The following is a 13,059-nucleotide window of genomic DNA, read 5'->3' as shown; positions in this document are numbered from 1 at the left end:
CACAGCTATCTCACAGCTCATGGTACCTGCCAGAGCACAGTAACTCAGCTTCCTGGAGAAGTAACATCCCTCCTGGCAGGGTTCCAGGTTCTCCCCACTGCCCATTGTAAATGCCAGGGGCCGTCACCTGGGCTCTAGTGTATGGAGTCCTGAGACTTTGAATTCAGGCTCTCCCTAACTGATACTGTTTCTCCTGAGCCTTGAGCTCCAGACTCAGTTTCCCTATGGTACTTTTTCATAACCTTCCATGACAAGATGCTCAAGGTGTCTCACCTTTTGCTCCAAAGCTTCCTTAATCATTCACTCAATAAAAATGTGCAGAATGCTTACCTTGTGTGCTGCCCTTTGCTAAAGCACAGTGAGAATGACCAACAAATACATGACATGGGTCCTGCGTAGACACTTGATTGGCTGACCCATAACCCATTCTCAATCCCTTTTCCCTTGTCTGCCTCCACTTCAAATACTGGAAAAACTAAATATTTGTTTTCTCAGCCTTTATTGCAGCTGACAATGGCCATGTGTGACACAGTTTTGATTGGGAGAGTTGTAACAGGGCCAGCATCTTTGCTCTTCCTTCCAAGTCAGAGCTATAGCTAACTCATTATTTTTAATGTTTTCATGACAGTTCATAGTGCGTATGTACTATACTCATCCAACCATTCCCCAAGTGAATGATAGCTGTTATTTCTTATTTTTCCCGATACAACAATGCTGCAATAAACATTTCTTTTCATGTATTCTATGTATCGGTGCTTTTCTTTCTTTTAGGTTAGAGTCCCAGATGCTATATTACTTGGTGAAAATATATATGTATTTAAATTTCAAAAGATATTGACAGTTTTTCAAAAAATGTAGCAGTCCCAATTCTCAGTAGCTATATATAAATGTGCTTATTTCACTGCATCTGTATCAGCACTGGGGTTATTTCTGCTTTCAAATTTTGCCAATTTGATGAATGAAAATAGATAATAATGTTGCTCTAATTTTAATGTCCCTGAATCCTAATGAAACCGTTCATCATAGATTTATTAGCCATTGTACTCTCATCTGTGAATTTCCTGTTTATACCCTCTGCCCATTTTTCTAAAGGCCTGTTTGTTTTTTTTCTTGTCAACTTGTAGACACTTTTCTGCATGTTAAAGATATAATCCTATGCCTACCGTATATATAGCAAATATATTTTCAGTCTACTATGTCTTTTGAATGGAAAAAGACATAAACAGTTTTTAAAAAGTTTATATAAGCAAATATGTCTTTCCTTTCCTTTATGACTTCCTTATTTAGGAAATTCGGTCCACTTCAAGGAGTTTGTTTTCTGAACTTGGTTCAACATTTTAGTAGTATATTTTTTGGGGGCCTGTAATGTGAGACATACCAGTCTTTAAGAGAACAAGAGTTGCAAAGGCATATTTGTAGAAAAACAAGCTAGTCTATGGGTAAGGGAGGCTTCCCTGGTGGCTCAGTGGTGAAGAACCTGCCGGCCAGTGCAGGAGATGTTAAGAGACACAGGTTTGATTTCTGGGTCAGGAAGATCCCCTGGAGGAGGGCATGGCAACCCACTCCAGTATTCTTGCCTGGAGACTCCCAAAGACAGGGGAGCCTGGCAGGCTACAGTCGCAGAGTCAGACACGACTGAAGAGACTTAGATACAGCACTAACAACTAACAACAATGCATATAAAGCATTTAGCAGAGGGTTTAGCACACAACAAGTGATAACCATTGTTATTACTGTTATTGGTGAAGAAAAGAAGTAGGAGGGAATTTCAGAAAAATAGTCTGAGGTTAAATGGATTAGACATTAATCTATAAGGAGTGGAAAACAAAGGAGAGTTTGGCAGCAGAAGAGTAATATGGGAGAGGTGGTGTTTAATGAAAATTGACCTCTTTCAGAACCCTCAATGGCTTAGATTGTAAAGAATCTGCCTGCAATGAGGGAGACCTAGGTTCGATCCCTGGGTTGGGAAGATCCCCTGGAGAAGGGAATGGCAGCCCACTCCAGTATTCTTGCCTGGAGAATTCCATGGACAGAGGAGTTTACAAGGCTACAGTCCATAGGGTCACAAAGAGTCAGGCACAACTGAGTGACTACATTTTGTTTAACTTTTTGGGACCCATGGTTCCCTAAATGCCATATTTATATTTATGTATTTTTATCTCAGTATCTTATCTTAGAAAAAAAGGAGTATGTATCAAACCCAATCATATTTATTTATTTATTTATTTTTTCCCCAATCATATTTAAAAGGTCATTGTGACTTAGTCAGGTTGTGATTATTCTATCAATCCACATCTGACTTTAGGTGGAAATTTTGGTCTCAAAATTAAAAACATATTCAGTCTAAAAACAGAACAAAACTCTACAATTTGAATTTTTTGGCTACACCACAAAGCTTGTGGGGTCTTAAGTTTCTGTTCAGGGATTGAACCTGGGCACCCAGCAATGGAAGCAGAGTCCTAACCACTGGACCACCAGGGAATTCCCAACAAATTAAATTTTCTTTATCCTCATTTGTAGGGAGCTTGGTGGTGTTATTCAGCTAAGAACAGTTGAGGGTCATCTCACTGGTTCTTACAGGACAACTACAGGCAAATAGGATTCCACCTGCAGAGAGATGTGTCCACCTTCCACAACTATTATGGACCGAATGCTTGTGTCCCCTCCATATTCATATGCTGAAGTTCTAACCCCAGCACAACTGTATTTGGAGATAGGGTCTTTGTGGAAGTAATTAAAGTTAAATGAGGCCGTAGGGTGAGGTCCTGAGCCGATAGGATTTGTGTCCTTACAAGAAAAGACATCAGAGAGCTTGCCCCTCTCTCAGTGCTCACACAGAAGAAAGGCTACATGAACACACAGTGAGATCATGGCTGCCTATAAGCTGAGAGGAGAGGCCTTACTACAAAATCAAACTAGCCGGCAACTTGATCTTGGACTTCTAGCCTTCAAAACTGAGATAAAATAAATGTTTGTTGTTTATGGCCCCAGTCTGTGATAATAATTTTTTATGATAGCCCGAGCAGACTAATGCAACATCCAGCATCAAATTCTCCTTCTATATATGGATGCTAAGGGTTATTTTAATCGAAGTAAAGATTATTTTTTAAGAATGCAGTTTCTCTATTCCTACCAAATCAAGGTTGCTTTGTCTTCAAGGAAAGAATGTCTGGAGCCCAAATTCTGGGGGAGGATAAAGAAACAGTCTCCTCCCCACCCTCCTGAGTCAGCAGAATGTTGCCCTCCTTCATGAAGCAATGGGAGACTTAGACCATTGGCTTCTGCCACATGATCAAGTAAACCAAATACTTGGAAGAGTTATAAAATACAGGGGGAAAAAAAAAGCAACCACATATTGACCTTAACCCACCCTCATGAATTCCCAGTTATGGTTTCTTTCAAAGGGAGATGACATGGCTTGACTCATAAGCTGCTCTTCCTACCTGATGATCTCCTTGTTTTGGAAAATCCAGAGAGACTATATAGGCAAATGGACAACGGCCAGAGCCTATATAAAAAGATCTACAACATGCCCAGGAAACCAAGCCCTTTATCTACAATAAACAATCCAGGCAGGCAGCCTGCTCTGAGTCAGATTTGTGGATTGCTATCTCTAGTAACAATCCAGAAAGCTAAAGAATAACTTCTATGACAATTGGCTCCGAGTCACCAGGACTTGATTAATAGCTTCCAGCTTCTGTAATTTTTGTTGTTGCTTCAAACTTAGGATCAGCCAGGGAAAGCTAAACCCCACTTTCAGTTAGCTCACCCGCAGCTTTCCTGGTCAATAGGCTCCAATGAGGGCATGTCTGAGACCCTCTCCTTTTCCACTAAAAAATTCCCAGTACTCTGCCTGCCTTTGTGTGCGCGTTAGTCGCTCAGTCACGTCTGACTTTTTGCAACCCCATGGACTATAGCCCACCAGGCTCTCCTCTGTCCATGGGATTCTCCAGGCAAGAATACTGGAGTGGGTTGCCATTTCCTTCTCCAGGAGGTCTTCCCGACTCAGGGATCGAACCAGGGTCTCCTGCATTGCAGGCAGATTCTTCACCATCTGAGCCACTAGGGAAGTTTCTCTGAGCCATTGCCTTTGAGTTTGTTGAAACGTAAATGACTTTGGCTGACTGCCTTGTTACAACATAGCTTTTGCTTGTTCTCCCTTGGTTGGTCTTCTTTAATTTCTCTACTATCTTTTTATATATTCCTTAGAAGACTTGAGAAATTCTTTTCTTCCCTAATTGTGCCCAGAAAGATTTTCTGTCATATGTGGGGTAAAGATAGGGTTCCCCTCCCCCTTCAGGATTGTAAATTGTGGGTTTGATCCCTGGGTTGGGAAGATTTCCTGGAAAAGAGAATGGCAACCAACTCCAGTATTCTTGCCTGGAGAATCCCATGGACAGAGGAGTTTACAAGGCTACAGTCCATGGGGTCACAAAGAGTTGGACAAGAGTGAGCAACTAACACACGTGCCCACATGATATAGTATTAAAAACTCATGCGAGATGTTTGCGAAGATATAAACCAATGCTTAGCATGAGGGAGAGGTGCATCAGGTTATCCTGTCTTTGGGTAAATGTGGACTTGGAATACTGAACACAGGGATCATGTCCCAGAGTGATTGTTCTAGGCTGGTAATGTGCCTGCGGGGGCCCCTGACCACCTGTTCCTGCTCTCTCCCACCCCGGTCACTTTTTCAAAGGTATTTATAGTGACTTAAGCCTGTGTTTCTGAGCTCCAGGATCTGACCCCTGGCCGCCCGCGGCTGCCCTGCCTTCACTGAGTGCTGTTCTGGTTGTGTCGTCTCCTGAGTGTCCCCTCGGGGACTGAACACGGTTCAGATGCTTGTTTTGCTCAAGCCAGTGAAAGAGGCATGAGGAACACCTCAAAGGAGCCTTTCCACCTGCTGATCTTGGCAGTTCTGCTGTTTTGAAAGCCAACAGATCAGTGGGAAGGAGGAAATTTCATTCCCTTAGGGCTTCTCTGCTTAGCAGCCCTGACAACAAGAGTAACCAAGTGCATTTTAGGGGAGTCGTTAGAACCAGGTCCTTATCTGCATCATTTGGAATAAAGTTTGATAAAAACAGAAACATGAACTCTAAAAACTCTCCACTAAATTCAGACTGATTCAGCACTCATTTTAGTCTGTTTTTCCTCATTAATAAGAATAAATAAGTAACTCCCTAAAGTTAGGTATTGCTAACAAGTAGAAATCCATTTAAATGAATTTGGAAACTGTGGGATTTTTAATGTAACCATATAATCTACGTCACCGACAAACTTTAAATGACTTGATAAAAAATGGAGATTCCAAGATGCTGAAGCTGAATCTCCAATACTTTGGCCACCTGATGCAAAGAGCTGACTCATAGGAAAAGACCCTGATGCTAGGAAAGATTGAGGGCAAGAGGAGAAGGGCGTGACAGAGGATGAGATGATTGGATGGCATCACTGACTCAATGGACATGAATTTGGACAAACTTCAGAAGATAGAGAAGGACAGGAAAGCCTGGCATGCTGCAGTCCATGGGGTGGCAAAGAGGTGGACATGACTCAACAACAAGAAAGGTGCCATTTGATGTTTAACAGCTTATCCCTTTGTTGGTAGATGGGGAGGGCACTTCTCAGGGTTTCCTCAGCTTCACCTAGGCTGATAGCAGCACTCAACAAAGGCTCCACAAAGCACTGTATATTGACTCATCAGCAGTTTCCAAGAAAATAATGCTCGTGGTTGAACAAGTTAGAGTAACAGAGTTTGAAATAGAAGTATTGACACAGGCACAAGGTACCAACTTATCTCTGTCCGTGTTTAGTTATTGATCAGTTGGACTGGAGACCTAGAGTCCAATCACCAGTGATAGCATAGACTGGAAACTGTGGCTCCTCCTTTTGTGTGTAGCCATCTTTGAATCACAAATAGTCCTTCAAACTGTCCAGTTGTCACTTATAAACAGCTGAGAGACCTTTAAGGAGAGGGATCTAGAAATAGGTCCATAAGTGCAATTAATGGGAAAAATAAAGAAGTAACTTTTCAATGTACTGCCCTGGCACTACTTACCAATGCAGAAGAGAGGGGGTGGTCAGCCTCCCCTAAGCGACTGTTGTGTGCCTGTGTGTTCAACGACTGCTAGCAATCATCAATAGTGAATCTTTTGTTTGGGGGTCCAGTCTTTACCACACAGTTTGATTTTCCTAGTATTTTCCATGTCCAACCCTTTCTTTTCTTCTTACATGTCCCTGCTTATGTTCCTTCCTCTCTGTGGAATGCTTGCCTCCCTACCAATGAAAATCTCGCACCCTTGGGGGTCCATTTCTCAGCTGTGTCCAATTCTTTGCAACCCCATGGACTGCAGCCCTTCAGGCTCCTCTGCCCATGGGGCTCTCCAGGCAAGAATACTGGAGAGGGTTGCCATTCTCTTCTCCAGACACCCTTGGGTGTCCAGGTCACCCTTAAGGATTTCTGTGTCCTCAGAACTGGTACATCACTAACCATTTGGGCTAGCCAGTTTAAACATACTTCTTCTGATTTGATGAGTGTTACTCTTGCTTCTGTAGCTGGACATCCTTCATCCAGATCAGGATGACGTTGGAACTTGTCATGTGTCTTGTCTGGGGCGGAGAGGAATAGACATGCTGGGAATATTTGTTGCTGTCATTCTGGGGTTGTGAACATGGTCTGTGGGTTGATGATTTCCTGTTAGCCAGGATCATCCTATATTCATGATTTAATACTGTGGCATTGACACATGGCTTCTGCTTAAAATAAGCCTTGATTCAGATCACTGTCAGCCCTCCTGAGTCAGGTGACTTCCTTTGTTTCCATTGGATGCCGTGGGATGCTGGAACTCCGTGTGTCATTTTAGTATTAGTGATGCTTTAGAACTCACCAGACAGGTATTATAACTTTCCTGCTTCCCTCGTCCTTCATGCTCTGGCTGGTCAGGTCCACTCAGGCTGGGCTGGTGTTCTGTAGAGACTTGCCTCAGTGGGGTAGGCTGACTGTACTCCAGAATCACACTTAGGTTGGAAAATGTGGCTGTAAGAGGTGCCCACTGAGAGTGTGTCTTTTCCCTAATAGGCATGGAGCTGTCAGCGACACAGTGGCACCTAGAATATCTAGGCAAGCTCTCAACATGTAATTGCCAGGATTTAGGATTACTGTGTTACTTTTGATTTGGCCTATTGCTTTCCCCAGAAACAGCTATTTCCAGGCATCTCTGTCACAAAGAGGTTTCTGGGAAAGGAGACATAGTTCTCCCTTTCCAGGGAAATCAGAAAACTTTTAACCTTTCCTTCCCTAGAGTAAGGCAGCAACCCCTTTGCCCTAAGTATCTTCTTTTTGAATCTTGGGGCTTGTTATAACAATTCCTCGTGATAACAACTCCTATCTTAGAGGTGATATGAAGATAAAAAAGGCATCAGCCTGGTGTAAATTTTATGCATGTTCTTCCATATGCATGCTTTTCAAGGTCTTTTATGCATGTTTTTCATGCATGTTTTATATATGTTTTTCAGGTCCTGGTATGAGATAACTGGGGCCAAAAGCAACAAAGGAAATAATTGAACATCGACAAGGCTGTTTTCCTTAGAAGATTCAGACTTTGGGGAGTCTAGTTCTAAGTTCCAGGACCATGGACTGAACCCTCATTACAGCATTCAGATCAAGTCTGTGGCCTGGATCACCTGTAGGAAAGGTGCCCACATGCCCACCTTAAACTTGTACAAACGTGAAGGCTTCACGGTGAAAGATCCAAAAGGGCAAGCCTCTAACTTGGGAAGAGCTTTTATTATGTTTTCAGTGACACTCTAAAGTACAAATTGTTTAAACCAAATTTCTTTCATCCGTTTTATAGTCATATTAGAGCTTATGTATTCTTTCTACTTTCATTAAATCAATTACCCAGTTGGAAATTCTGTAGTTCTCAGCGATATATTGATAAAAGCTGAAATTTAAAGTCTACTCAGTCAACTGTTGGTAGACTGGGGCTGTATTGCACAACTCAAAATGAAATGCACTTTGGGGTGTGTGTAACCTTAAGTCCAGTTTCAACCTTTCATTACCTGGGTGAATCCTGCCCTGTGGTAACAGGTATGGACACCGGTAGTCAGATGACTGGGATCTACAGGAAGTTTACAGTGGGACGGCGTATTTGTTCTCCTGCTCTGCAGAGGTAGTCATCATTGTTAAAATTCCTTGGGACTTGGAATGTACTATTTGGGCATATTATCAGCTCTGTCTTGAAATGAAGTCTGTTAGGTAGCGGAAGGGCTAGAAACTTGGCTGGAAATAATGGTGGAGCAAGCCTGCCCTCTTACCAGCCCAATGGGTGAGGGGATTTAGTGCTTGTGTAGATAAGATTTGACCTAGTTAGGCATTGTCAGCATGTCCTGGTGTAAATGCTATGTCTTTCCTTGACTTTCCCAAGGGAAAAACAGATCTCAGGACATTAGCTTTTATTTCTCAGCATCTAAAGATGTTATAAATCTCTCATAAAGGGGATGAGATATTGGCCTCTAAAGGTTTCCATCGTCGGGCAGTCTTAGGAACATAATCTGATATGCAGTTTAATTGTTCTAACATGAAGATGTTTACAAAGGCAAGCATTATTTAATTTAATTTTTTAAGTTTATTTATTTATTTTTGGCTCTATGGGTCTTTGTTGCTATGTGTGGGCTTTTTTCTAGTTGTGTATAGCTGGAGTTAGGCTTCCTTGGTGGCTCAGCAGTAAAGAATCCCCTATAATGAAGGAGCTGCAGGAGACGTGGATTCGATCCCTATGTCGGGAAGATTCTTTGGAGGAGGAAATGGCAACCCACTACACTATTCTTGCCTGGAGAATCCCATGGGCAGAGGAGCCTGACAGGCTACAGTCCACGGGGTCACAAAGAGTAGGACATGACTGAGCGACTAAGCATGCATCAGTTCAGTTCATTCGCTCAGTCGTGTCTGACTCTTTGCGACCCCATGAACTGTACCCCCGCCAGGCTCCTTTGTCCATCACCAACTCCCACAGCTTGCTCAAACTCATGTCCATTGAATCAGTGATGCTATTCAACCATCTCATCCTCTGTCTCCCCCTTCTCCTCTAGCCTTCAATCCTTCCCAGCATAAGGGAAAGGGTCTTTTCCAATGAGTCAGTTCTTCGTATCAGGTGGCCAAAGTATTGCAGTTTCAGCTTTAGCATCAGTCCTTGCAATGAACATTCAGGACTGATTTCTTTTAGGATGGACTGGTTTGATCTCCTTGCTGCCCAAGGGACTCTCCAGAGTCTTCTCCAACACCAAGCGTGCTTAGCGGGGGCGCTTTTGTTTTGATGCTGGGCTTCTCACTGTGGTGGCTTCTCCTTGTGGAGCATGGGCTCCAGGGAGCCCAGGCTTCATTAGTTGTGGCTCACGGACTTAGTTGCTCCACTGCATGTTGGATCTTCCCAGATCAGGGATCGAACTCGTGTCTCCTGCACTGGCAGGTGGATTCTTTACCACTGAGTCACCAGGGAAGCCATTTATTTAGTTTCTAAGTTGAAATTTTTAATTAATTAAATTTTAATTTTTTTCTTTTTATTTTTTTAGTGAAGGATAATTGCTTTACAGAATTTTGTTGTTTTCTGTCAAACCTCAACATGAATCAGTCATAGGTATACATATACACCCTTCCTTTTGAACCTCCCTCCCCATCCCACCCCTCTAGGTTGATACAGAGCCCCTGTTTGAGTTTCCTGAGCCATACAGCAAATTCCTGTTGGCTATCTATTTTACATATGGTAATGTAAGTTTCCTTGTTACTCTCTCCATATATCTCACCCTCTCCTCCCCGAAGTATAGTTGCTTTACAATTTTATATTAGTTTCAGGTGCTGCGGTTCATGGGGTCACAAATGAGTTGGACACGACTGAGTGACTGAACTGAACTGAACTGAACACAAAATAGTGATTCATAATTTTATAGACTACACTCCATTTATAGTTATTATAAAATATTGGCTCTATTCCTTGTGATATACGCATTTAAAAAACAGTTAGCCTCCTTGTGTCATGTGGGATCTTCGCTCCATTACCAGGAATGGTAACCATGGCCCCTGCATTGAAAAGATGGAGTCTTAACCACTGCACAGCCAAGGAAGTCACTGCATGCATTATTTTAAATGTAAATTTAGGCACAGAGGAAATTGGGCATATCCACAGGAAGTAAGTGTTTACTTCTTAATGGCATTAGGATCAACTTAGATTATAATGACAGTGGCTCCTAGATATCTCTAGAAGAACTGACCTAAGCCCCATTGTAGCCAGTTTTGTGCTTGCTTTATTGTCTCTTCACGTCGTCATTTACTCACTTGTTCGTCACTTTGTGCAGGCACTGGGCTGGGTACTGAAGACAAGTCTGGAAAACACAGATTGCTTCCTTGAGAGATTATAGCAGAACAGGAGAGACAAAATAAACAGGCAATTGCTATACAGTAAGAAAGAGGAGGGCATGGAGATGCATAGCAGAGGCTGCATTCAGCTTCTGGTTGGGGTCCTGCAAAGGAGAAAGAATCCTGGTGAAAGTGAGTGTGGCTTTATATTGTAATATTTGACAGCCTAAGGCTCACCCTCTCTCTGGTTCCCCCACTCCTGTTCTTTAAACTTCTCCCCCCTGTTTTTCTATGATTATTCTTCTATGAATTTTCTATTTTTTTAAATCAAATTTCAAGTTTGGACTGCATTGAATTTATAGATTGATTTACAGAGAATCACTGTATCAGGACTGAGTTTTATAAACAATATAATTTTGTTCATTTGTTCACATCTGTTAAAATGACTTATGTGCTTAGTTGCTCAGTCGTGTCAGATTCTTTGCAACCCCAAGGACTGTAGTCCACTAAGTTCCTCTGTCCGTGGGATTCCCCAGGCAAGAATACTGGAGTGGATTGCCATGCCCTCCTCCAAGAGATCTTCCCAACCCAGGGATCAAACCAGGTATCCCACATTTCAGGTGGATTCTTTACCATCTGAGCCACCAGGGAATGACTTCTGGTAGAGTTTTATTAATATATGTCTTATGCTTGTCTCGTTATGATGATTCCTAGTTATTTTCTCTGTGTAGTTTTTGCTATTGTGATTGGGATATTTTTCATTATATTGTACCACTGGTTATTTATGGTAATCTAGAAAGCTAGTGATTGTAGGTATATTTACTTTTCACTTGCTGCTGCTGCTAAGTCGCTTCAGTCATGCCCGACTCTGTGGAACCCCAGAGACGGCAGCCCACCAGCCTCCCCCATCCCTAGGATTCTCCAGGCAAGAACACTGGAGTGGGTTGCCATTTTCTTCTCCAATGCATGAAAGGGAAAAGTGAAAGTGAAGTCGCTCAGTCATGTCTGACTCTTCGCGACCCCATGGACTGCAGCCCACCAGGCTCCTCCGGCCATGGGATTTTCCAGGCAAGAGTACTGGAATGGGTTGCCAGTGCCTTCTCCGATTTTTCACTTGGGCACAGAGAAATCATACCAGACACAGGTGAGTCCCTTCACATTTACTGATTGCTATAGGTCAGGTTACCTGGGAATCAGAGTAGAAGACAGATCTGCATACAGGAGATTTATTGCGGTGTTTCCTCAAGACAACATGTAGGAGCAGTAAGGGCAGCAGGAGATTTTTCATAAAAATCATTCACAATGAAGCTGAGCACAGCTGTGGACAGATTACCCTACTCCAGTCTGCGTATGTGAGGCGCTATGTTGACTTTGGTGTTGGATGAGGAGCTCAGTGTCTGAGATGATGTGAATTTCAAACTATAGGGAGGTCCTTGTTATCCTCTTATTCATTAGAAGAATCTCTATAGTTATAAGGATGCATAAGGGAGCCAAGTCGGGGCAAGCAAAACCCATCAAGCCTGAAAGCCTCACTAGTGCTCTGAGGGCCTAGGAAATGGGTCCTTAGGCAAAGGGCTGTCCCAGGTCAACACTAGAGTATTTCTCTGCTTACCATGTCAAGGCCTTTCATGGTCTGTCTCTTATTAATGGTCAGATATTAAAATAACAACAGTAAAACACATATTCAGTAGATTCAGGAACTCATACGGTAATGATGGCAAATTGCTGGAATCACACTCAAAATTTTAAACAATAGGACTTTGACACAGTTAATGAATACTTGAAGGAGGGAAATCTAATACAAGTAAGGCCAGGATATATCCTCAGGCAGAAACTGATTGGATTATCAAAGGATTAAGAGAAAAGCATGGGAAAATTAATGATGGCCTAGATATTTTTAAAAATAGCTTTCTTTATGGCCATACTGAAAAAACCAAATGTAAATATCAAGTGAACTACATTTATCATGCAACTTGTTTGAAAAATGATAATCTCGCCCTCAAGAAAAACCTCATGCAGTTTATCTTAAAAAAAAAAAATTAAGGCATAAATGCAATTTAGTGTAAATTTTAAGTAGAAAATAAATTTATCTTTTATAAGTTTTAGGTTTGTTAATCAAGAGTAAGTTTCCATCAAACAGTTTTTCTATTTAGTGTGAAATTTTGGTCTCCATTTTAAAAGAGTTTACTTTAGCTGACCTTTAACTGATTGTGCTGCTGGAGTTTCATACAAAAGAAATTTGATATTGCAGTTCTTTAGTAAATTGAGGATCAAAAGGAAAAGCCCTTGAGTGACTTTTCTAGTTTGGGGAATTTGAGATGATGATCAGTCTATCTGGAGATCTGTAAAAGGGCAAATCACACACAAGAGACCAGCTGCATTAACAGATACTGGGTATAGTTCATAGCTCTGGCCCAGCAGCACTCTCAGGCCATCTTTATAGCATGAAAAAGAGGACCCTGCCAATCTGGAACCTAGAAGGTGTTTCTGCTGTGGCCCTGCCGTCTCCAGCTTCATCTCCCCTGCCCATCCTCCACAGGTCTCCCCTCCTCCACTCTGATCTCCTTCCTACACAGGGCACTCTCTTTCCTGGCCTGGACACATTCTGGAGCACTAGCAGTCATCCTGACCATTGTCCGAGTACGTCACTCAGCTTTGGATATTCACAACCAGAGAAGCTTTGCCCTCATCACAGCCTTGAGATACAAACA

The sequence above is a fragment of the Bos indicus genome, chromosome 9 (genome assembly GCF_029378745.1).
Source record: "Bos indicus isolate NIAB-ARS_2022 breed Sahiwal x Tharparkar chromosome 9, NIAB-ARS_B.indTharparkar_mat_pri_1.0, whole genome shotgun sequence".
Lineage (NCBI taxonomy): Eukaryota > Metazoa > Chordata > Mammalia > Artiodactyla > Bovidae > Bos > Bos indicus.
This window is presented reverse-complemented; position numbering follows the sequence as displayed.